The sequence below is a fragment of the Pagrus pagrus genome (genome assembly GCF_965226575.1).
Source record: "Pagrus pagrus genome assembly, contig: HAP1_SCAFFOLD_103, whole genome shotgun sequence".
In the NCBI taxonomy this organism is placed as follows: domain Eukaryota; kingdom Metazoa; phylum Chordata; class Actinopteri; order Spariformes; family Sparidae; genus Pagrus; species Pagrus pagrus.
The window spans coordinates 161704-184661 of record NW_028175360.1 but is presented as its reverse complement, the minus strand read 5'-3'; the positions used below and the strand labels follow the sequence as shown (position 1 = coordinate 184661).

General features: G+C 40.3%; 1 long non-coding RNA gene across 1 annotated transcript; it reads left to right on the top strand.

Moving 5' to 3' along the window:
- The first annotated feature begins 19935 nt into the window (after window positions 1-19935).
- Window positions 19936-22757, top strand: LOC311253979. Its single transcript, XR_014622120.1, has 3 exons — window positions 19936-20245; window positions 21780-21965; window positions 22667-22757. It is a non-coding gene; the product is annotated as an uncharacterized lncRNA (long non-coding RNA).
- The last annotated feature ends 201 nt before the right edge of the window (window positions 22758-22958 follow it).

The window sequence follows — 22958 nt, the reverse complement described above, 5'->3', positions numbered from 1 at the left end:
TAAGCTTTATACTTTTAATATATTTTTACTAAATGCTTAATTATACTTTTGGCTTATTCCAATTACTAAAAAAGCATATTTTTATCATTACTTTGCTATATTACTTTCTACCCTGCACATACTTGCAAATGTATTATACTAAAGGCTGAAAGACTGGTGGGACTACATCCAGGTGAAAAAATATACTTTATTGTATTTGTACCATATCCAAATTAGTACATTGTAAATACAAAAAACCTGTACTATCTCTTAACATTTATTCAACAAATGTATGAACATTTACATTATAGCTTTTAAACATTTTCAAATATTGGTACTTTAGTACACCTTGTAGAAATAGGTCCATTTCAGGCAGCAAGACCTAAACATTACACATAAACTTTACAGAACACTGAGAAATAGTGAACAATGAAAAACAACATTCCTTATTATTGCACGCCTAACCCCTCCCACCATACAGAAACACACACCACACATTATGTTCCTTTTTTTTGGCTGAACTGCTCATTGTTACACTTTCGTCTGATGGCCGCGGGCACATAGAGACACTTGTCTGTGGAAACTCCAGAAGAACAGCGTCTGTTTACCAAATAGACAAGAGATAATGTAAGTCACACAGAATATTCATAGTATTTTGAACAGTACATCAAAGGGGTATTCCAGAAAGGAGGTTCAACAAACTCGAAGCCTAACCCTGAACTCTGAGTTGACTTAATCTGTGAAGTGAAACTCTGAGTATAGGCTATAAAAACAGTCTCATGAGTTTATTCAGTGGATATTTCAGCTTGTAGCAGCTTTTACCACCAACAGATACCTACTGATTAACACACAACCTGTCTCCTAACATCCTGCTGAGTAAATGAACAGGTGGAAGAAGGCAGAGGTGGTGGTCACCTCCACCTCGTCTGACAGAGGCAGAGGAGCTGGTCCTGAGTCAGGTCACTGGGTGACTAGAGGCTGAGGGCGTCACTCACCTCCAGGACCCAAGAGGCAGACAGACACTTTTATCTACAGACTTGAAGTTATTTAATATTATGCTAAATGCGGCAGCAAATTAGGAACATGTACTTTGAAATTGCGTTGTTGGAGGCAATGCAGGCTGATGGTTAGCCTACTTTTGTAGCTATCTGTGGGAAATAAAGAAAGCCAAATGAAATGTGAATGATTCCTCTTTTTCTGACTGCTGGAAAGTGATTGATTAACCTGCAAAGTGATAAAAATGAAGAGGTCCAGATCTGAGAGCACGTCAGCGGTGACGTGTAGTCTGATATTCGATGTGCAGCCAGACTGAGAATATTGTTCAGATAAATGAAGGACTGATGAGAAGTGGTACCGTTCAGCTCAGGGAATGAGAGCTAATTTAAACGAATCTAAATAATCCCCCTGTTGTAAAACTATGTGAATTATTTCTGCTTCAACATGATGCTGTTGAGAAGGAAAGGACAGGCCCTGTCAGACAGCTCCGTCAGACTCAGGGTTTCTTCAAGTAAACCTGCTAGCGAGCACGTTAGGTTCCCAGAGTCAGTCACCATGGTGACTGACAGAGTTGATACCTCTCATTCAGGAAAAAAACCCATAGTTTCCCTCATCTTAGGGTTCACATAACCTGCTTTCTGGAATACCCCTCTGGAAACTGAGAAATGTTATCAGTATGGTATACCAATACTGCTACCAGTAAATAGTCCAACATGTATTTATAGTGGTCAGTTTCCGTGTGATCTAGCTGCTATAGAAATCACAGAAGCTTTTAAATAGACTACATGTAACTCAAAACAATGGTCATGAGTAATAGGTGGATATTTTGCTGTACTTTACCATCTGGTAGAGATCATGCCATTAGCGCTGCCTCGGGGCTGGCAGGGTTTCCCCCAGTGTATTATAAGCCTGGCGGGCCGCCAGGTCTTACTTGCCCCCCCTCCAGGCTAAGCATCTTTATCGTTTTGTTTTTTTTAAATCAGTTTTTGCGCTCCATCAACACGTGATCAGGTGTCTTTTTCATCACCTGACAACGTCACAACTTCGTCGCGCATAACAGGACATGTCACAGACATCATGCTCATCAGACCGCTGCTTTACCAGCTGACCGACCTCGTAGCCGTTAACGTGAGCCAAGCCGCGGCTCTAGAGGCTCAGCCAGCTGCTGCAGCGGCTAGTAGCTGTTAGCTGTTAGCACGTCGTTGTCCCCTGCAGCGTCAGAGCTCCAGACTTCTGTGATCTGAGGTGCTTTCACCAGATGTGAAAATGACCCAGCGTTTCATTTTTCAGCTCGTACGGTTCGCGTTTACACACGTTTGTTTTCTCTGGTCCAAACAGTAGATTACAGAGTATCTTTGGTAGATCCGTGATTGTCACGTTTCCATGACAACTGACCGGAAAAAGTTTAAAAAAATGTTTACGTGACTCCAGATTGTAAAAATCTCTGAGGAAAAAACCAAAAATCTCTGGAGACACCAGACAGTTGTTTTTTAGTATTTAGTGCAGACAGTTGATATTATTTATCTAAATAGTATTTTTATTATTTATTTATTTTTGTGGTTGGTTGAACAGCATTTTAAGAGTCCCAGCCCCTGACACAAAAGAACACGTTTGGGCACCGGTGGGCTGCTGGTGGGCCACCCTACCACCGGGCTTAACAAGTTTTCTGGGGGAAACCCTGAGCTGGTCTGTTGCGTCCTCCAGCAGGTCAAACCCCAGAGCTGGTGAATGTCTTCAGTCTCACCATCCACTCCCCCTCTCACATTGCCTTGTGGCTCTTTGGTTTAGTGCTCATCTGAAAACAACATGGAAATAATAACAGTGGTTATAACTATGAATCACAGCATAAACATAGTGTGCTGAACAAGTGTGTAGGTCCTGTGGAATTCCAGTCTCTGTGCAATTACCACATTTAGAGGCTATATTTTTTTATTAATGCTACATAGCATTTTATCTTTATATTACAAAGATGTGCTCACGTGTACTGTGCAATTATCCAACCGTGGTCATATCTATCAGTGAGAGGTGTATATCATGTATATATTTATTTATTTTGATTGTATTAATCAATTAATCAATCAATCAATCTTTTCCTCTACTTTTGACTCTTGAGCTGCTATTACAAGTTACTGGTGTAGGATCAATAGAGGTCACCTTATTTTGTCGTTTTTGCATTCGGATACTGTAGGCCTACTGACATGCCTATACTGTCTCTGCAGACATGAACAGCTTTCATACGTAAGCTTCAGGTTGGCTGATAAGGTCCGTTATTTCTTGGAAGTAGTTTAAATTAAAGTCATAAACTAAGCAGCTAGACGACCGGTTAACATGTACAGTAGGCTAAGACCGTAGTGGCAGAGCGCAGGGGAGTCCGTTTTCCTCCTGGGCTGAAGCCGGTTAGCTTCAGGGCTAACACCCTTCATTTCACTTTGCTGTCAGACAGTACCCAGCAAACATTTTGACGTCTATTTGACGTCTAATCAACGTCGGTCAGGCAGGTCGATTCGACGTCTACCAGAGGTGCTGAAATGAAAGTTTTTCTGACGTCGGTCTTATGACCGACCACATTTCGACGGCTCTTAGACCGCATCAATTCACGTCGTTTCAACGACATATCAACGGCTCACAGAGCAGGCTACTTCAATCTATGTCATTATTACGTCGTATAGACGACTTTTCAACGTCTCTACGTGACGTCTATCTGACGTCTAATCAACGTCGGTCAGGCAGGTCGATTCGACGTCTAGCAGAGGTGCTGAAATATAAGTTTTCCTGACGTCGGTCATTTTGACGGCATCAATTCACGTCGTTTCGACGACATAAAAACGGCTCACAGAGCAGGCTACTTCAATTATTACATCGTATAGACGACTTTTCAACGTCTCTACGTGGCGTCTATTTGACGTCTAATCAACGTCGGTCAGGCAGGTCGATTCGACGTCTACCAGAGGTGCTGAAGTGAAAGTTCTCATGACCGACGTCATTTCGACGGCTCTTAGACGGCATCAATTCACGTCGTTTCAACGTCGTTTCGACGGCATATCAACCTTTGTCAAAATACACATGTAATGTATTGCATTTAAAAATATGTTTACCTAAATCGAGTTTCAACTAGTGCCTACATAACTGGCATTACCACATCCATACATTCTATTACAAGCACAGCTCTTGTGCTGTAGCCTAGTCTACATGTGCAATTCTCAATGCTCTAATCTGCAACTATTTAAATTAACTTATCAATTTCAGCAAAAAAATCCTTAAAATGCAAAGAGGTCAAAAAGTCCAATAGACAACACCAGCAAATTTCACATTTGCCAACTTAAAATATTACAGGAATGGTGAACCTGGTTAAAACTTTCATAGTAAATAAACTCAGCTGTGATAAAGTTAAAAATACTCGAATAATGTTCACCCATACTGTAAAATACAAGTAGCCTAGTACATGGACAAATCTCAGGTAAAAAAAAAAAGGAAAAAAAAAAGACAGCATTCAGGACCAGATATATGTAACGAGTTATCTATATATTGAATAATTGAATAAAAAACGAACATGTTTATTGGAACAAATGTTTTATTGACTTTCTTTTTATTGCAGTCCTGTGGGGGTCTGCCCCTTGCCCCCGCTCCTTGGTGGGGCATGTTTAAGTTGGTTCTGAATCACACTCTCTATTTCTGCATCTGTGGCCTTTGGACTCCATCTCTTCACAGCAGCTGGAGAGAGGGCATAAGAAAAAAATAAACATTTTTACAGAGCGCCTATTCAGAAGTTAAATGCACTTTATAGATGGCAAGAACAAATTGTTTGGGGAGTTGAAAGAGTAATGAAAGAACCACTTCTTAGAGCCACTCAGTAGCCTGAATCTGATGGTTCCTAATAAAGCCAGTAGGCATTAACAGTCTGTGCTATGGTAGCCCAGCTTAGCCCAGGATAGCCACATGCACATGAAGCCCATTCAGTAATTTCAATTATATCAATCTTAGTTTCTTACACTTGATGACATGGAACATCTTTGTGGCTTTAAAAAGGCACAACACAGAGAGGCAACACTAAGCATAATTTCTCTTTCATGCAGGTGCCTGGCTGTACATACAGGGAGCACAAAAGCACATTAAAGGTTTTCTTTTAAAGGACAATTCCATTTCATTTCAAACATGTGCTACAGTTTCGGAATACATTTACTCTAAAAGAATGAATTTGAAGATATTCCTCACGGTTGCTGCTGTTATGCATTAGCACCTCTGTCCAAGCATCATCACAACAGCGTAAAACAGTGGCGGACGGCTCTGAGGCTGTATCCAAATATTCATATTCATTCAAGCCCCCCCATTCAAGTGTGTGTGCGTGTATCTCACCTGGTGTGCGTCTCACAATAAACCTGTGAAGTGAGGTAAATTGGACAAATAGTTATCAAAACAGGCCTATGCGAGGAACAGAGACACACAAATAGATTACTTTTATATGTAGAGAGATAGTGACATTGATTAACCTCTGAAGTCAATAAAAATGTAAAAATTTTAGTACGCCTAAAATAAAAAAAAACTCTAAGGATGAATAACTGCTTGTGGCTTCATCTGAGCATGTCAATGGCATTATGGGGCTGTAGCCACACTATCAGTGAACACTTGTTTCAAATTTGAAGAAGATGGCACGAAGTATGACCATTCTACACCTACGCTGTGATTGACAGATAACCAGCCACACTGTCAGTCACGTCTCTACAATAAGATGGCGCCCTCTGCCGTTGCGGTCGTGTAGCGACACCAGACAACTATCAGCATGTGTCAACGACCCCGGTTATAAGACGATTTCTGGCCACATATCAATGTCCGTGGACCAGATAGTTTTCGGGAGCTGGTATGGACCGTATGGTCCGTCCCGTTTTTGGTGTATGTCAAGCGACACCTATAGGCCTGGCATATGAACTACAGCGTTTTCGGTTGATCCGTCTAGATGCAAATATTCTTGAAACAATGCCGAGGAAGACGGAGAAAAAATAACGTTTTCGCCCGTCTGGACGGCCCCTTAAAGTGTTTTGGTTATGTAACGATGCTAAACCGATAGTTGCACAGATGTTCGGCTCGGTTTAGCATCGAGCACCTCACGTAGCCTGTGAGCTAACTCAGGGCTAGTTTCACACGGCAGCTAACTCGGCTGCTAGCCGCCGCTCGGTTACGAATAAAAGCAAAAAAAACAGCTATCTGTAACAATACACGATGCAGCAACAAAATCAAAACTCCAACATGCAACTGATAAACGTATAATGTCTTACCAAACACGGTTTCATTTTAAATTACAGTACTTTTAGTAACTCACCTTTCACAGGTGTCTGTATCTCCTCCTCGTCAACTGACACCGCAAAGTTCTTCTTGCGCATGCGTAGGAAACCACTAGGTGCGCTAACTACGCGAGGAAAAATAGTTCCTAGATGGATGCTAGAATCCCAAACATTTCAGCCCACATTGCCAATATGATACTACATTATTTTCTTAAATTCACGAACATATTTCCATTATTTCGAATAGTTTTTAACATTCGTGCGTTGATAGGTCGTTGAAACAACGTCTAAATGACGTTGGTCATTTCAGCCCCTCAGATAGACGTCAAATCAACCTGCCTGCCCGACGTTAATCAGACGTCCCGACATGATTGGATATCTGCATCTCGACACAGCAGTAGATAGAGGAAATCATTCTTGACAGTGTTTTTTCAGTTAAATATGTTTTCTTTGAGATCGTATTCCCCCTAATGTTATCATTTCGAAAAAAAGTCGAATTAAAGTCACGTCGTGACGCGACGTCGACTGGACGTCTTCATCTAGACGCAGGTCGAGAAAGCGTTTTCTGGCAGTGTTTATTCAGTTAAACCGCTATAAAATGCATATTTAATTAGGTCATATTTGCCATGATATTATTTTATGATGTTGAAAAACAGTCGAATTAAAGTCACGACGTGACGCGACGTTGACTGGACGTCTTCATCTAGACGCAGGTCGAGAAAATGTTTGCTGGGAATAATCGATTCGGCAATGCATTGCAATGCGGGGCATACACGATTCAGCATGCCCCGCACCAGCGGCCCACCAGCATGGGACGCCAGGTCTTACTTGCCCCCCCGCCAGGCTAAGCATCGTTTATTTATTTTCTTGAAATCAGTTTTTGCGCTCCATCAACACATGATCAGGTGTCTTTTTCATCACCTGACAATGTCACAACTTCGTCGTGCATAACGGGACATGTCATGGACATCATGCTCATCAGACCGCTGCTTCACCAGCTGACTGACCTCGTAGCCGTTAACGTGAGCCGAGCCGCGGCTCTAGAGGCTCAGCCAGCTGCTGCAGCGGCTAGTAGCTGTTAGCTGTTAGCACGTCGTCCCCTGCAGCATCAGAGCTGCTGTGAGCCGAGTTGCTTTCACCAGATGTGAAAATGACCCAGTGTTTCTGTGACAGTGGGCTCTGTCACCGAACACGGCAGCTTCCCCCTCTTAACACACCTGTAATCTCCCCTCTGTTTGTTAGCTGCAGCAGTGAGTGCACGCACCGTTTAGCAGCTAATTGCTAACCCTTTCAGAAAACACACACACATAACCCACGTAACCCTCCGTGAAATAAAATGACGAGAGCAGTAAGTCAATCATACATGGTTTATTGGTTGAAACTGAGTACAGCAATTATGCAGTTTTGATGGTTACTTATCGTGTTAGACCGGCAGACGCGGGACTGGACTTTTATGTTTGGTTGCACTTCCGGGGTACGGGTGCTGCATCGGGACAAACCGGACTAGCGCTCTAGTGAGTGTTGTTTCTGGGCTTTCTTCCTCTAAAGATGTCGGCGTGTAGTTTGATGATAAGTGAATCTGCGGAGGCGAGGCTGGGTGAGAATGGATAGAGCAATCTTTATTGAAACAGCCTTCAAGCCTGCGTCCAAACCAGTGTGGCCACACCCGGTGTTCCCAATATTGGCAAAGTTCTCCCTAAAGCTTTGCCCTCTGCTCTACCAGAAATCCTCTCTGATCTAGGAAATCTACAAGTACTCACCTAACCTTCTCTATCTGCGCGGGCCTTTTTAAAGTACTTACGCCCACATCTACCTCTTCTTCTAATTGGTCACTTTGGTAGATTTTAGGGTTTCTCTATCCAATAGGCCAAAGAGGTGTGGATCAGTCTCCTATGGAATGTCACCTCCTCTATAAATTACCTACTCTACTGATGTCCTTCTTTGGGACTTGTGCCCTAAAACTGACCTGACTGTCCCTCTGTCCTTTTGGGGTAATCTATAGTTGAACCGGCTCCTGACCATTTGGCATACCAGTTAAACTCTATTATCTTGTCCTCCAACTGCCCTCCAAAACACACATAGAACTGACTAATTACTCTAATGTCACCTAACAGATGTCATTCCCATCTGACACCTTCCTTAACCCCCACAACCAGGAACAACATATCACAGTTAAATCATAGCTCAAAATGTGTTGTTGCCCAGATACCTCATAATTCCCCCCTTCGAGGCCCACTAGGTCTCGAAAAGAGAGGCATACAAACACATTCACCATGATTTACCATTATCCAACTTCGTCGCAATGCTTGTCTGTTTTCAACAAAATCCTCCTCATCCAAACCTATTACTACTCTAAAAGTTCTATTTTAAACTGCAATTTGGGGTCGATTAATTAACTAGTTTCCTATTAAGTTCCTATAGCACCTTATTTTAGATTTACTTTAAGACTAGGTAAACTAATAACTTATCCTAATATGGTCAAATTCGGCTAACCTTAGCCCCACCTGCCGGACTCCCTCCAGGTACACGTCTTTCCAGCAAACTCTGAAAAGTACTGCGTACACTAGAAATGCTTGCTTATGGCTCCTTAAGTGTAGCTGTAAGGGAATCCCACACGTCAGCTGTTGCTTCCCATTCCAAAAACCAACTCCTCCTAAGGAGTTTCAAAAAGAAATAGGAAACCTTACTAATCAACTATGAAGAATCCACACCTTCAGGCCAATCCAGGCAGGGAAACTCCTTTATAATTTACAATTACCAATTACCATTTACCTTCTAATTTAATGACCACATGTCAATCAGCCATTGAACTCAAAAACTTTCACAAATCCTATTTTCACAAATTATCAAAATGTATGTATATATATTGCTATGCAGAGGTATAAAGAATAAACCTAACTATAGTATTATACCATTAAGATCATTACTCATTCCATGATTCCCTTGTATAGATCACAGTATTACAACAAAACACAACAACTTCCACATTACAATGTATACATATACATAAATATGAAAACATAGAAATGTATCCAACTCTACATATCAACCGTCACAATTATATCATTCTAATGTATCATCTCCTGGTGAGTGTTGTCCATGGCACTCTGAATCAGTGCATTTTCTCTCTCAGTCCTGTCCCATACTCTCCTCTCCTGTCCAGGGCCCGCCACCCTTGTCCATTGTCCGTGCTTGAGTCTCTGAGTCCATTCACTGTCCATATTCGGGTCCCTGGACAGGTTAATCTCTCCGCTATTATTCTGAGAAGAGAGAGAAAACACCAGTATCTTTGCAGACAAAAAACATCAGATACTATACATTGGAGATAAAACATCGTTACTATTACTGTATGTTTTAAATCAGGCATGTCCAAAATCTGATTCCAGGACCAGAAACAGCGCACTTACCGCTCTCAAACAATCTCCCCTTTATTTCTATTTTGCTTTGTATGGCATGTCAGGTATATCTGCTCCTATACCCCTGTCATGTCATACTAATCTCCTAATGTGGCCTACAATAAACCCCGTAATAACAGCCGTGCAACCTAATCTGCTTTAATATCATACATTTTCAAATTTCAAATTTCAATTTTTAATTTTACATTAAATCTATAATTTTGCATTTTGTTTTCTTATTTCCTTTTCCATTCCCCCCTTTGTCCATTCTGATTCCCAATCAAAGTTTGGACACCTCTGCTCCAGGCAATGCTACTGCTTTCTATTTGTCATTGTCAATAACTACACATCTATTATTTCATCTCCTCAGCAATCTGAGTAACATTCATCCAACCTAACACAAAACAAACAAAAAAAGGTATAACTCCATCAAAATAACAGATAAATGAAGGTTAAAAGAAACCTAACAAAATATCCTCCTCTTCTCTTTCTGAGTCATTCCTATCTAATAGTGGCCTTTAATACAAGCAAACAGTCATCTTCCCCTGATGTTCCAGTGCCTTCAAATCTTGGTCCTGGGGTGGTAGGGTTCCTTCTCCTGGCACCTTGACACAGTGTGATAAGTGATACCACATCGGTGACCCTTTAACCTGGACTGCTGTTCCGGTGCTACGAACAACTTCAAATGGTCCCTCTCTGCGTTCATTGAACCATTTCCTTCTATAGACCTTCACGAACACCTTGTCTCCAGGTTTCACTGTGTCTGTTTTTTGCTTCTTCTTTTTTTTAAAAATGTATTTATTTATCTATTTATTTGTTTCTTTTTTTTTTTAAATTTATTTTCTATTATTATTTCTCAAGCCTCTCTAGCACCTCCTTCTACTTTTGCCTGTCGGAGACATACGTGACTATACTCTATGTAAATTTGTCAAATATTTGACGCACGCCTTTATTTTATCTTCTAAAAGGGATAAACTCAGACAAGATATAGGCCTCCGTCTGCCTGTGGGCAATTCGTGAGGCGTCATACGCAAATCTCGAAGTTCACTCGAGCGACGCCAATCAATGCAAGTGGAAACGCTGCTACTCAATTTAGACCTGCGTGTTGGCAGATTTTGACAATGCGGTTTTTCAGAATACCATTAATTTTTCACAAATACCTTAGCTTTGAGGATGATAGACTGCTCCTGAACATTTTTTTAAATTTCTCAAATTCTGTAGAATTAATTTTAGCATTTTATCCACAAACTCTTTCCCATTATCTGAGGATATGCGATCTGAAAGTCCCCATCTGCTTATAACCTCACGACATAAGAACTTGGCAACAGACTGAGCATCCTTACGCTTGGTAGGACAGGCCTCCGGCCATCGCGAAAATCTATCTACAACAACTAGCATATATCTCTTGCCTCCAATCGGTTTTATCATATCAACAAAATCCATGACTAGCTCACGCATGGGGCCTTTTGGAGTCAGAATTTAACCAGCAGGGACCTTCACACCTCTCCTAACATTGTTTTCAGACAGATTGTCCATCTGTCTATGACATGATCCATTTGTTCAAGCAGGTAGGGTGCCCAAAAACATACTCCTTTATGATTCTTCTGCTGATTTTTCTCTTGACTTCCCCCCTTGAAACATGGGCTTGCCCATGTTCCTCTTGAATCAACAGACTCAGTAGGATTGGGAATGTCCCAGCATGACTGCGGCCTGTATTTTCTCCTTCTTCCTGTTATCAGTCAACTGTATTTGGTTGAGTTTCCTGAGGATTTCCAGATCTTGTTCCCTCTGAACATGTTCCTTCTTTCGATATAGCCCGACCTGGTGTGCTACATGATCTGTGTAGATGCTCTTTGTCATGCTACCGAGTCCAACCACCTCTGCTAATTTGCTTCGCACTGGTACTGGCAGCCCTTCCTGTAGTTTGGCTCTCAGGATTGACTGCTCCATCTGATTCAAATCCGGATCGTTTCCTGTGACATTTCTCCACATTTGATGAGCCCTTGACACATAAGCTCGTGGATTCTCGTTTTGCCCCAACTGCTCGATGAGAATGTTGTCTGGATGCACATTGGTGGTGTATGTTTCTCTCAGTGCTTTCCACATCCGCCCTCTACTTGCAGCAAACAGGTCTGCATCATTCACGGCCGTTGCCACAAATCGGTTCAATCCTGCTTTCACCAGGATCTCTTCCATGACTGGAACCCCAAGGAGATTAGCTAGAAGTCTCTTGATATCTCCCATAGCGGGCTGTGTTCCTATTAAAACTTCCTCCAACTTGGAAATCCATGGATGCGCTCCATCTTGGAGAATGGGCAGCTTTTCAATAATGTGTGACATATCTGTATTCTGCCAGGGCTTATACTCCAACCTCTGTCCTCGCGCTATCACTGGAAACATCTTACCAGTTTTATCCTTCTTTTCAATGCGCAGGTTGTATCTTGGAGTGCTTTCTCCATAAGCTCCTCCTCTCTGTCGCTCCTTTTGGCTGATCACAGGGAGCTGAGGATACACGTTGGAGAGCTTGACTTCCTTCTCATAAGGTGGGGGGTGTTTTACTGGGGCGGTATGTAAAAAAGGTGTGTTGGCCTCTGCTAGCAACCTCCGATTAACCTCCAAACTGTTCCCTAATTCCTCTGCAAGCTTTTCCTTCTTTTCCTTAGATATCATTAGCCGCTTCTGTCCCTCATTCTCAAACAACTCCAAAATACCTAGCTCTGTCTGCCTCTTCTCCTTTCTTTTCTTTCCCTTTTTACCTTTCTTTTGCTCCGCCTTGTATGCGGACACAAGCACCTGTATTGTTTTAATTACCTCCAGGTTAAGGGTTCCCTCCACCGGCCAGGGTCGATCAATTTCCGGCCAGCGATTATGCCATTTCTTTGATACCTCTGCAATCCCTTTAATGAGGGGGTTGCTTTTCTCTACTACACCAACAGGGGTAGTTACTTTTGAAGTTCCAGAGCCCCTCTTTGGCATTGTGAAATAATATTCTTTCGCTCCCTTATTCGTAGACCTTTAGACACTATTAAAGGAAAGATAATTTCCCTATCCAAAGAGAGTCACCTAAATCAAATTAAATCAAAATAGAAATGTGTTTTCAAAACAACGTGTTACCACAGCCACTTCTTCAAAGGAGAATGGAGTAAATTTGCCAACCTCAGAGAAAACCAGTAATGTATCGCTCTAAAAACTAAAAGCCCTCACTGGGACTAAATATGAAATTGTCTACAGACACAATTAGTCTAGCAAAATTGTCACTTTTTCAACTCAAATGTCTGTGAAGGTACAATGAAAATAGAGACCCAAAAGTCCACCAGTTCTCACAGAGAACCAACAACCTGCCTCTAATGTCTACACCACTCTCCTTCTACACCACAACATTTATCTCCTTCTACAATTATAAACAATTCCGATATCAGATATTGAATCATACCAGGTTAAATCAGACCCTATATTTGGGTAATGGAATCACCATTCCCATCTAATGATATGCTGTAGTTGGTCAGTCAGTTGCCAAGCTTCATTTGTAATTATCCCCTAGTTAGTACTCCTTATGAATGTGAAAAAACACTTTGTGTGCATGTAATTGTTGTGGCATTGAACGTATGTGAGTGTATGAGCGTATGTGTTTACATGTAAGTGTGTGTATGTTTGTGTGCGAGGGTGTATGCGTGTGTTTGTATGTGTGAAGAGTTTGTGGATAAAATTGCACTAGCCTTGGCAAGTTTGGTTTGGGCCGCGCAGGCAGATGACACCAGTGAATGTAACGGGTGTTCAGTGATTCTCGTCCGTTCCCTGGTAGGCCCCAACCTTAGCTGCTATGTCTTCTTTCTCGGACTCTCGTGTCCCAGGTGTATGAAAAGAAGAACAAGAACACAAATGAAGACTATTATTTTGTCCGTACTGAGAGCAAGCCAAAAGTGTCACTTATTTATCACCATCCAAGTAAGATAAACATCACACAGATTCAGCTTAAGAACCTTATTATTTCATTAATGCAAATCTGTTTTCATTTTGAATGACCCAAACGTGAAACAATTAAAGCTTTAAACAGCTATATTGGTTATCCGCATGTGATTATAGGAGGGGGAGTAACAGCACAGTACAACACAGGTCGCAGGGACACTCTCTGTGTCCGCACGCTCACATACCAGCTGCTCTCAGCCCCACCTTTCTGCGCTCTCTCTCTCTCTGCTCCACGGACATGCGCACTCTGAACTCATTTCCACCGCAGGAAGAGAAAAAGAAAGCTGGATGGGCCCATTGTCAGTCACAAATTAACACTTTTTATCTGCCAACATTCAAGCAGGTATTTTATGATTAAAACTAAATATTGACCGGCCCACGACAACTTTTTTCCCTTAATTAATTCCAATTTAACCCTTTGGTCTGAGGAGGTGTTTTTAGAGCAAAGTCAATATGTTTAATTTGATTTTAGTCTCCGTATGAAAATATCCGCTACACGGTCATGTTAGCAGCCTACTTGGGTCAGATGTTAGTCATACTACTCTAATCATGCATTGTTAATTCATCACGTCTTCAGATCTGTAAGGCTGTAAGATCTGTTAGTTTATGTGTTCAAATTTTGCGTCAAATTTCTTTTACCAGTATCTATGCTTTGAAATATTGATTTCTCTAATTCTTAAAATTTTCCTATGTGTCTCATCAAGGCTTCCCACTCAGGTAGGTGGAAGTTGCAGTAAATAAAAGACTAATTTCATACTTCGACCAGCTGTAACAGTCGACCAAATAAACAATTGTCCGTACGTCCACAAATGCTTACTTAGCGTATTCATTAAACTTCTCCACATTAAACATCAAACATCCCCCGGTAATTACTACTCATACGCCGCTCGATTGCGACAATGAACACTAAGATGGATCCCCCTGATCAAAATCCAACAAAGATGCATTGCATTTTAGCAAACATCTTACATATATATATAGCCTATATATATTTATCCTAATATTACTACTTTCTATCATATTCCAGCCTACTTTTTCCCTGAACAAGCTCCTTTCTTCACATTCTCTCTGCATAATATCCCCTTCACTTACATTTTTTCTCTTTTATGTGATTAATAGTGCTATTGGTGCATATAAGTTATTGCTTTATTTATAGGTAAATTTCCATACCACCAATCCTTCATTCCCGTTGTACACAGCCAATTTACACCTCTCCTATCCCCTCTGTCTGAAATCCTATATAATTATATATACATGTTTTTATTTATTTTAATTTTATTTCGCCTGTATTTTATCAAGAAGGTCTTTTGAGACCTAGTTCTAATTTACAATGGTGGCCTTGGCTGAAGGCAAAAAAAAACCCTATGAAACATAGTGATCAGTTTAAAATGGAGTGCAAGGAATCGTATTGATAATTACATTATTTCACTCACTTATCCACATTCCAAAAATGTGACTGAGATGGGACTCGAACTGTCATCTTCTAGGTTATAAGGCAAAAATGTTACCTGCTTAACTGCTATGCATCAATACGAATTTTACTGTTGAAAATCCTATATTACTAGATTCCGATAGTTTATTCCTTTATTATCATATCCTTTATATATTACATTATCACTTACAATACCTACGTATTGTATATATTGTATTATAATAGTGCACATTTCAAGATATAGATTAATTATAATTAATCCTTTGGACTACCCATCAGCTTAATTTATACATCAACTTTAACTGAATCCCACCGCCTGCGCGCAGCGTGAGAGGTCACAATAATCACAATAAACACTGAACAATACACACAACCGGGCCGGCCCCCGGAAAAACATCTTTTAACAAATAATCGCTCAACTTAATTTCATCACAGCTCTTAGACCAAGCATTGCAACTTGTCTGTTGGCCTCAAACTGAGGGCACTGCCTCTAACATCAGAGTCCAACTATTACCACAACAATTCTTACTTTAACTAAGTCAATACCAAATTTCTTACATCAAATTCCGCAAGTGTCACATGCACTCTTTTTTTTTTCACTTCTTAAAATTTTGCTCCTATCCAAACTACAATTTTGACTTTACATAACATCTCTCCCTCTCTTTTTTTTTTTTTTTTTTACATCACTTCTCTCTATGTACCTGGCCAGGCTTTTATACTCTTCTTTACTTCTTCATTACTTATTTTAATTCTTTACTTCTTCTTTACTTATTTTACTTCTTTACTTCTTCTTTATTTCTTCGAGCCAACTCTCCGCGTAGCTAATAGTGACTAATCTCACGCATGTCTTAGGACAATGTAAGCTGAGCGCCCTGCCTGTCATTGTCTGCATCGTATTTCCAATCAGTCCACTCATTTCTACCGCATCAGCTGCTCCTTTTTACTTCTTTTACTTCTTTGAGCCAACTCTCCGCGTAGCTAATAGTGACCAATCTCACGCATGTCTTAGGACAATGTAAGCTTAGCGCCATGCCTGCCATTGTCTGCATCGTATTTCCAATTAGTCCACTCATTTCTACCGCATCAGTTGCTCCTTTTCTCATTTGTCAGTAACCTCTTTTTTCTTCTCTAAATATTTTCCTGATATCTTCAATTCGTTACTGCAAAAATTTAGACAGAACCATATCAACAAACTAAACACCTATTGCCCATTTCCCCACATTTTGGTAATTTTCAGCCTGACAACCATTGGAAAACACACACAGTCTCGTCCAGGGCTTGAGCTTGACCCCTTAGAGCGAAAAAGCTCACCTTGTTAGCCGGCTGGGGTGAAGGTCAGTCTCTGGACCCCTGTCGCGTGCCCAAGTTATCAATAGCTGTCTGTTCGCGACGCCAATTTGTTGTTTCTGGGCTTTCTTCCTCTAAAGATGTCGGCGTGTAGTTTGATGATAAGTGAATCTGCGGAGGCGAGGCTGGGTGAGAATGGATAGAGCAATCTTTATTGAAACAGCTTTCAAGCCTGCGTCCGAACCAGTGTGGCCACACCCGGTGTTCCCAATATTGGCAAAGTTCTCCCTAAAGCTTTGCCCTCTGCTCTACCAGAAATCCTCTCTGATCTAGGAAATCTACAAGTACTCACCTAACCTTCTCTATCTGCGCGGGCCTTTTTAAAGTACTTACGCCCACATCTACCTCTTCTTCTAATTGGTCACTTTGGTAGATTTTAGGGTTTCTCTATCCAATAGGCCAAATAGGTGTGGATCAGTCTCCTATGGAATGTCACCTCCTCTATAAATTACCTACTCTACTGATGTCCTTCTTTGGGACTTGTGCCCTAAAACTGACCTGACTGTCCCTCTGTCCTTTTGGGGTAATCTATAGTTGAACCGGCTCCTGACCATTTGGCATACCAGTTAAACTCTATTATCTTGTCCTCCAACTGCCCTCCAAAACACACATAGAACTGACTAATTACTCTAATGTCACCTAACAGATGTCATTCCCATCTGACACCTTCCTTAACCCCCACAACCAGGAACAACATATCACAGTTAAATCATAGCTCAAAATGTGTTGTTGCCCAGATACCTCATGAGGCTTTTTAAGCGAAGTAGTCCCGGGGAAAAGGTAATTTAGGTGAGCTCATGGGGAGGGAGAGATAACTGAGGTAATAAACTGGCCCAGAGCATATGTGAAGAATGAAGATGTGAAATTTAGGTGGTTTTCAGGCATTTGCTAAAGAGACTGTTTTTCATGTTGTGTGATCGCTGTTTTAATATCATATGCTTATGTTTACCTGGTAACTCACTAATGTCTGCTGATATGACATCCCTGCATTTTTGGTTTGGACCATGGGGGCTGTGGTTACTGGGCTTAAAGCCGGCTGAGGAAACCTGGTAAGATGAGTTGAGGCTGGGTCCTAAAGGGAGTAGGATCGCTGAGCCTGAGAGAGACGTTTTGTATAATACTAATTTTGGTTTCTCATCATTTTGTGCACACATGTGGATCCATTGTGGCTTCTTTTCTTTTTGTCACTGTTTTGCACGGCTAAAATAAATACACCTTTGCACTGAAGTGCTATTGTGGTTGGACCATCATTTTTGTTTTAAAGGGGTTATTGAACCTTAATGCGCCTTGAAGCGGCCTTTTTCTGACAGTTTCATTTTTCAGCTCGTACAGTTCGCGTTTACACACGTTTGTTTTCTCTGGCCCAAACAGTAGATTACAGAGTATCTTTGGTAGATCCGTGATTGTCACGTTTCCATGACGACTGACCGGAAACAGACGCGTGGTCATGTTCATGTGACTCCAGATTGTAAAAATCTCTGAGGAAAAAAATAAAAATCTCTGGAGACACCAGGCAGTTGTTTTTTAGTTTTTAGTGCAGACAGTTGATATTATTTATCTAAATAGTATTTTTATTATTTATTTATTTTTGTGGTTGGTTGAACAGCATTTCAAGAGTGCAATCTGTAAGACCTGGTGTTACATAAATGTCTTATAATAACACATGATAATGATAATATTTTCAAATTTCCAGTCAACTTTTAACATTGATCTTAAAGCCTTATGGAATCACTCCTTCTAAATTCTACTACTCCATTAATGAATCTGTTACCTATAGGGCCCTGCCATCAGTCAATGGTCAGGGTCAGGCCCCTGACACAAAAAAACATGCTTGGGCACCTGTGGGCTGCTGGTGGGCCACCCTACCACCGGGTTTAGCAAGTTTTCTGGGGGGGACCCTGGTCACTGTTTATTTTCTGGTCGATCAGCTTGTGTTCTTACACAAGAACCTTGAAATTCCCAAATGCTGAACAGTGAGAAGTTAGGATGTAGGCTTAGGTCAAACTATATATTTCCTCACTCTGAAACTGATTGTTGATGATGGTGATGTTGAACTCAGACGGAAGAAGTTGTTTTCACAAATTTGGTTGTAGGCTAAGCCTACACACTTTATTTTTGGTTTACATTACAATGTTTTTCACATCTTGATATTTTGTTGTATGCAGCTGACGTGATTACTAGACTGATCCCGACTTGCTCTGACGTCATGGATGCGCCTGCAACGATAACCTCGCGAGATCAAGGCGGCCGCAGTTGTTAGAGCCAGGCGCCGCAGTTGCTCTCCACCGACTGCAAGGCCTCATATCAGTAGAGCTATTCCACTTCCCTTAAAATACATGATTAAAAATATCCTCACAAATTCAAATGTGTCTAGTAAATTACCTGATTAAAAAATTGGTGAATTGAAATTTGGTGAAAGAAAATGTAACAACAAAGTACTTGGAAGTGTGTTTAAAGAAAAGCTATTCCATGATATCAAAAAGTCAACAAAAATAAAGATAGCAGATAATGAAGTTACATTAACAAAGAATTATTGTAGCTATCTTAAATGGCCAATTTCACCCAAGGTAAAAGAAATTCAGTTTAAATTAATAAATAATATTTATCCTGCTGCTGAAACTCTAAGGAAAAGGTTCAATTTTGAAGTTAATCCGTGTGTTTTTTGTATGACAAAACACGAAACAATTGAACACCTTTTTTTCTCTTGTTCAGTCACAATGATGTTTTGGAAAGATGTTTATCGATGGTTAAATATTGAGATTAACGATTCTTTGCTTAACAAATTTCAAGTGATGATCTATATGGATGGTCTGTCAAAAAAGGTATCCAAAATGGTGAACATTATTTTCATTATGGGAAAGTATCATATACACAAGAATAAATGGAATAACAGCAAGCCCAACATAAACTGTTTTAAGAATGAAATTAAAAACTATATAACATCCCTAAAGGTGTTATCGGAGGAAAACCAGTCCATAAATGAGTTGTATGAAACAATGTCAGAGTCTCTTGCTCTTTGAGTTTACAGTCCTGTGTTCTTAAACACGCTTGAAGCACTATGTTGAAATGTCAACCCCTGTAAATATTATTTTTATTTTATTTTATTTTACCTGTTTGATATGTTGTAAGCGTGTACTGTTTTAAATACAAGCAATTGTTCTTTTTTCCTCAAATGAGTTCTTTGGAAATTGATGTGAATTTCATTTCAAATTGAAATGTATGACAAATTGTGAATTGAAATAAAGCTTTGGAAAGATACAAAAAAAAAGACTGCAAGACCTCAGGGCATGATGGGAAACGCCTGGCTGTCACCTGATCAAAGAGCTGATTGGCCCTAAGTTAGGACGACAAATACTACGTTTTGTCGACAATCCTTATTTTCTGTGTAATGGTTTTTTAATGCTAGATTATATGAATCTCATGTGCAATGAAGGTTTAATCTGCTAACAAACATATTTTGTGTGGTTGATATACTGTATATAATTACAAATATAAATAGCCTACATCAATAAATAAAGATCATAAGAAACCTTTGCTGCTTCACTGCAAAAAAGCCAACTTGTATTTTTTGGCCTAAAACAGTCATTTATGTTGGTAAAACTTGAAAATATAAATTATTGACATTTAAGGCAATAATGTTAGTTAGCACAACAAAGCAAGACAGTTGTATGCTCCAAAAAAATTTGGTGAGTTGTTAATAGTTAAATCTTTAAGTTGGGGTTCAATACAAGGAACAACAGTTCTGCTAACTCTTATTTCTTTGTTGTGAAATGCGGGAAAGCCAACTTTCCGAGTTGGCACTCTTCACTTAAGTCTCATTGTGGCTGTGCTGCCTCGAGCTGGAGTCCACACAGGTAAGTTTTAACCAACCTTTAATTAAATTAAGTTAAAATGATACTATTCTGAGTTGTGTTGTGCAGTATGTTGTACGTCGTTTAATGGAGAAAGCGACCTACACATTTTCAACATTTAATCACAAACAGGTTGCAGTCATTAGCAAAAGCTAGCGGCTAACTGATGCTAGCGGCGCTGCAGCAGTTAGCCGCTAGCATGTCTGGGCAAATACCGTTCAAACAGGACAGGCATGTTATCTTCTGACTGGTTGTGTTAATTCATGCTCGCTAATTTGTTACAGCTACAAGAGTAGCCATTAGGGTATTAATGCTAACTCAAAATTGTGGTCGCAAAATTAGCTGACATTTGATGTCACCTTACAGAAGTGTTGGCGGTGTTACTACACTGTGGTAACAACACTCAGGCCGCGTCTCCGCTCCAGGACGAGTCCAGGACGGCAGCAGTTGAGCAGGCTGGTTTGACAGTAGGGACAGAGAGAGAGCGGAGCCGGCTGACAGGCTGCGGCTCGGTCCGCTGTGTAGTTAGTTTGCTGCCTGCCTCTCTACTCAGTTCTCTACCGTCTGCTGGTCTCAGTAAATGACTGTGTGTTGAGAGAGTGATTTAATAAGTTAACGTTAAACTATAACATGATTATTATCTGCGCGGGTGGAGCAATGTGTGCGTGTGTGAAGGTAGGCTACAGTTATTATGCTCTCATCTCTAATGCATCAATCAGCCGTAATATAGGCCTATATTGTGCACATTGATGACGATATGTTCAATGATGTCCTGATGATGGATGATGGAGCAGCTGACATGTGGTTGGGTCACAGTCTCACAGTGCACCTTCATTAATAGAAACTTCAACCTCAAAGCTCTCTGTCCTCAGACTGTCCTGTGCCTGAACATCACACAGGGACAACATAGAGCTGCTTGTGTGACAGGTTATTGAGTTTAATTAACGTTTACATCAGGCTGAGTTCAATAAATCACTATATGCTACTGCGATTTAAGTATTAAAATAATAAGATGTAATTCATATCAGATTTAATATCATCATAATAGTGTAGTGGCAGGAAAGACCAATTCACCTGTATCAAATATTGTGTTGGTCAGAAGTTACTGCTTGTCTGTTGATTTAAAAAAGTTGAAATATTTCCATGTATGACCCATTCTGGGTTAGATTAGAAGTCAACTTGAAGTCAATCGATAATTTGCATTCCTAGTCCTGGTTGCACATCATGGTGTTTGAAAACGTTGAAATGCATTTAATTGACTGCTCTGTTTTATACTGACTGCTGACGTTCTTAACCTAGACTGTTGTAGCTGTTGGTTTGTTGAGTAGTGTCCTTAATTAATATATGTTAATTGTAATTCATCTTTACTGCAGCAAAATATATTAAAAATTAAAAATGGGACAGAATATTATATTGTCAGTCTTGTCAACTCTAGTGTCCAGTCTACTGTTAACATTGTCATTAAATTGATAAAATGTTTAAAATTTCTGCTGACTGCTTTACTAATCCCCAGCAAATTGTCATCTTTGTTTTTCAGATTGAAATTAATGCAGTGCAAGTTCTGCAAGTTCACCCACGCCGTTGAAGCTGTTCTGCTGAAACACTATCGACTGCATCACAGAGGTTCAACCTGGCCTTGCATCCACAGGGACTGCTGGTGCACTTTTAGAACCCTTAGTGCTTTGAAATCACATCTTTCAAGATTGCACAGTACTGTCCAAAGGCAAGAGAACTTATCATTTCAGTGCTGGTTGTGTGAATACAAGGACATTTGCTGTAAAAAGAAAATATTAATTCATTTGCATTATCACCTTAGATGCAGAGAGATAGTGTGTTGCCCATTTGTGGGGTGCAGCTTTGAAACCAACCGCCTTAATAGTTTTACTGGACATACATCGCGGAATCATAAAAACCATAAGCTTAGAGATTTTCTGACACCAGTCAGGGTAGTTAGTGATTTTCAGTCTAATGACACAGACCAGCCATGTAATATTGATCCTGAAGCTGGATTTTCTTTAACAAGCAGTCCTAGATTGGATTCCACAGAAAAAGGTGAACCCGATTGTGTACAGAATGTAGACTCCGAAATACTTGAGCACAGATTAGCTTCCCTTTTTCTTCGTATACAATGTCTGCTACATGTGTCGAAACATGCAATACAGGCAATTCTAGAAGAATTTAATGATATTTTGTCCCTTTCCAAGTTTCATACAACTGAAATTCTCAAAGAGGTTTTTGCAAAACATAATATTGAAGTTGAGGAAGAAGTTATTCAAGAGATAAGTAACATTGTGTTTGAAAAAAATCCAGTACTTGTTACTACAGAAAATGTTCTGGATATGGAAGAGGACAGCTGCCTGTATGTTTACTGTACTTCTTATGTCAATTACATCTTGTAATGTTTCATGCAATTCTTTGTTTCAGACATCTGACATCACTGCACATCGACAAACTGCAGCATTAAAGGGCCTCCCCTTGTATCTCCGTGACAGTCAGGAGAAGCTCTTCAGGAACTGTCTTGTGAGTGGTTATAAATAGAAATTGTAAATATGTTATTATACTGTATTTATAGTGCTGTATTTAACGTTGACTTCAACCATTACCTCTCTGTCCTCCTTGTTCCCTTCATCTTTCCCAATGTCCAGGGTGTCTTCAATAGTTGTACTGTCCTGGCTATGACTTGATTTAGCCTAATTGATGTCAGTTGATGTGTGTA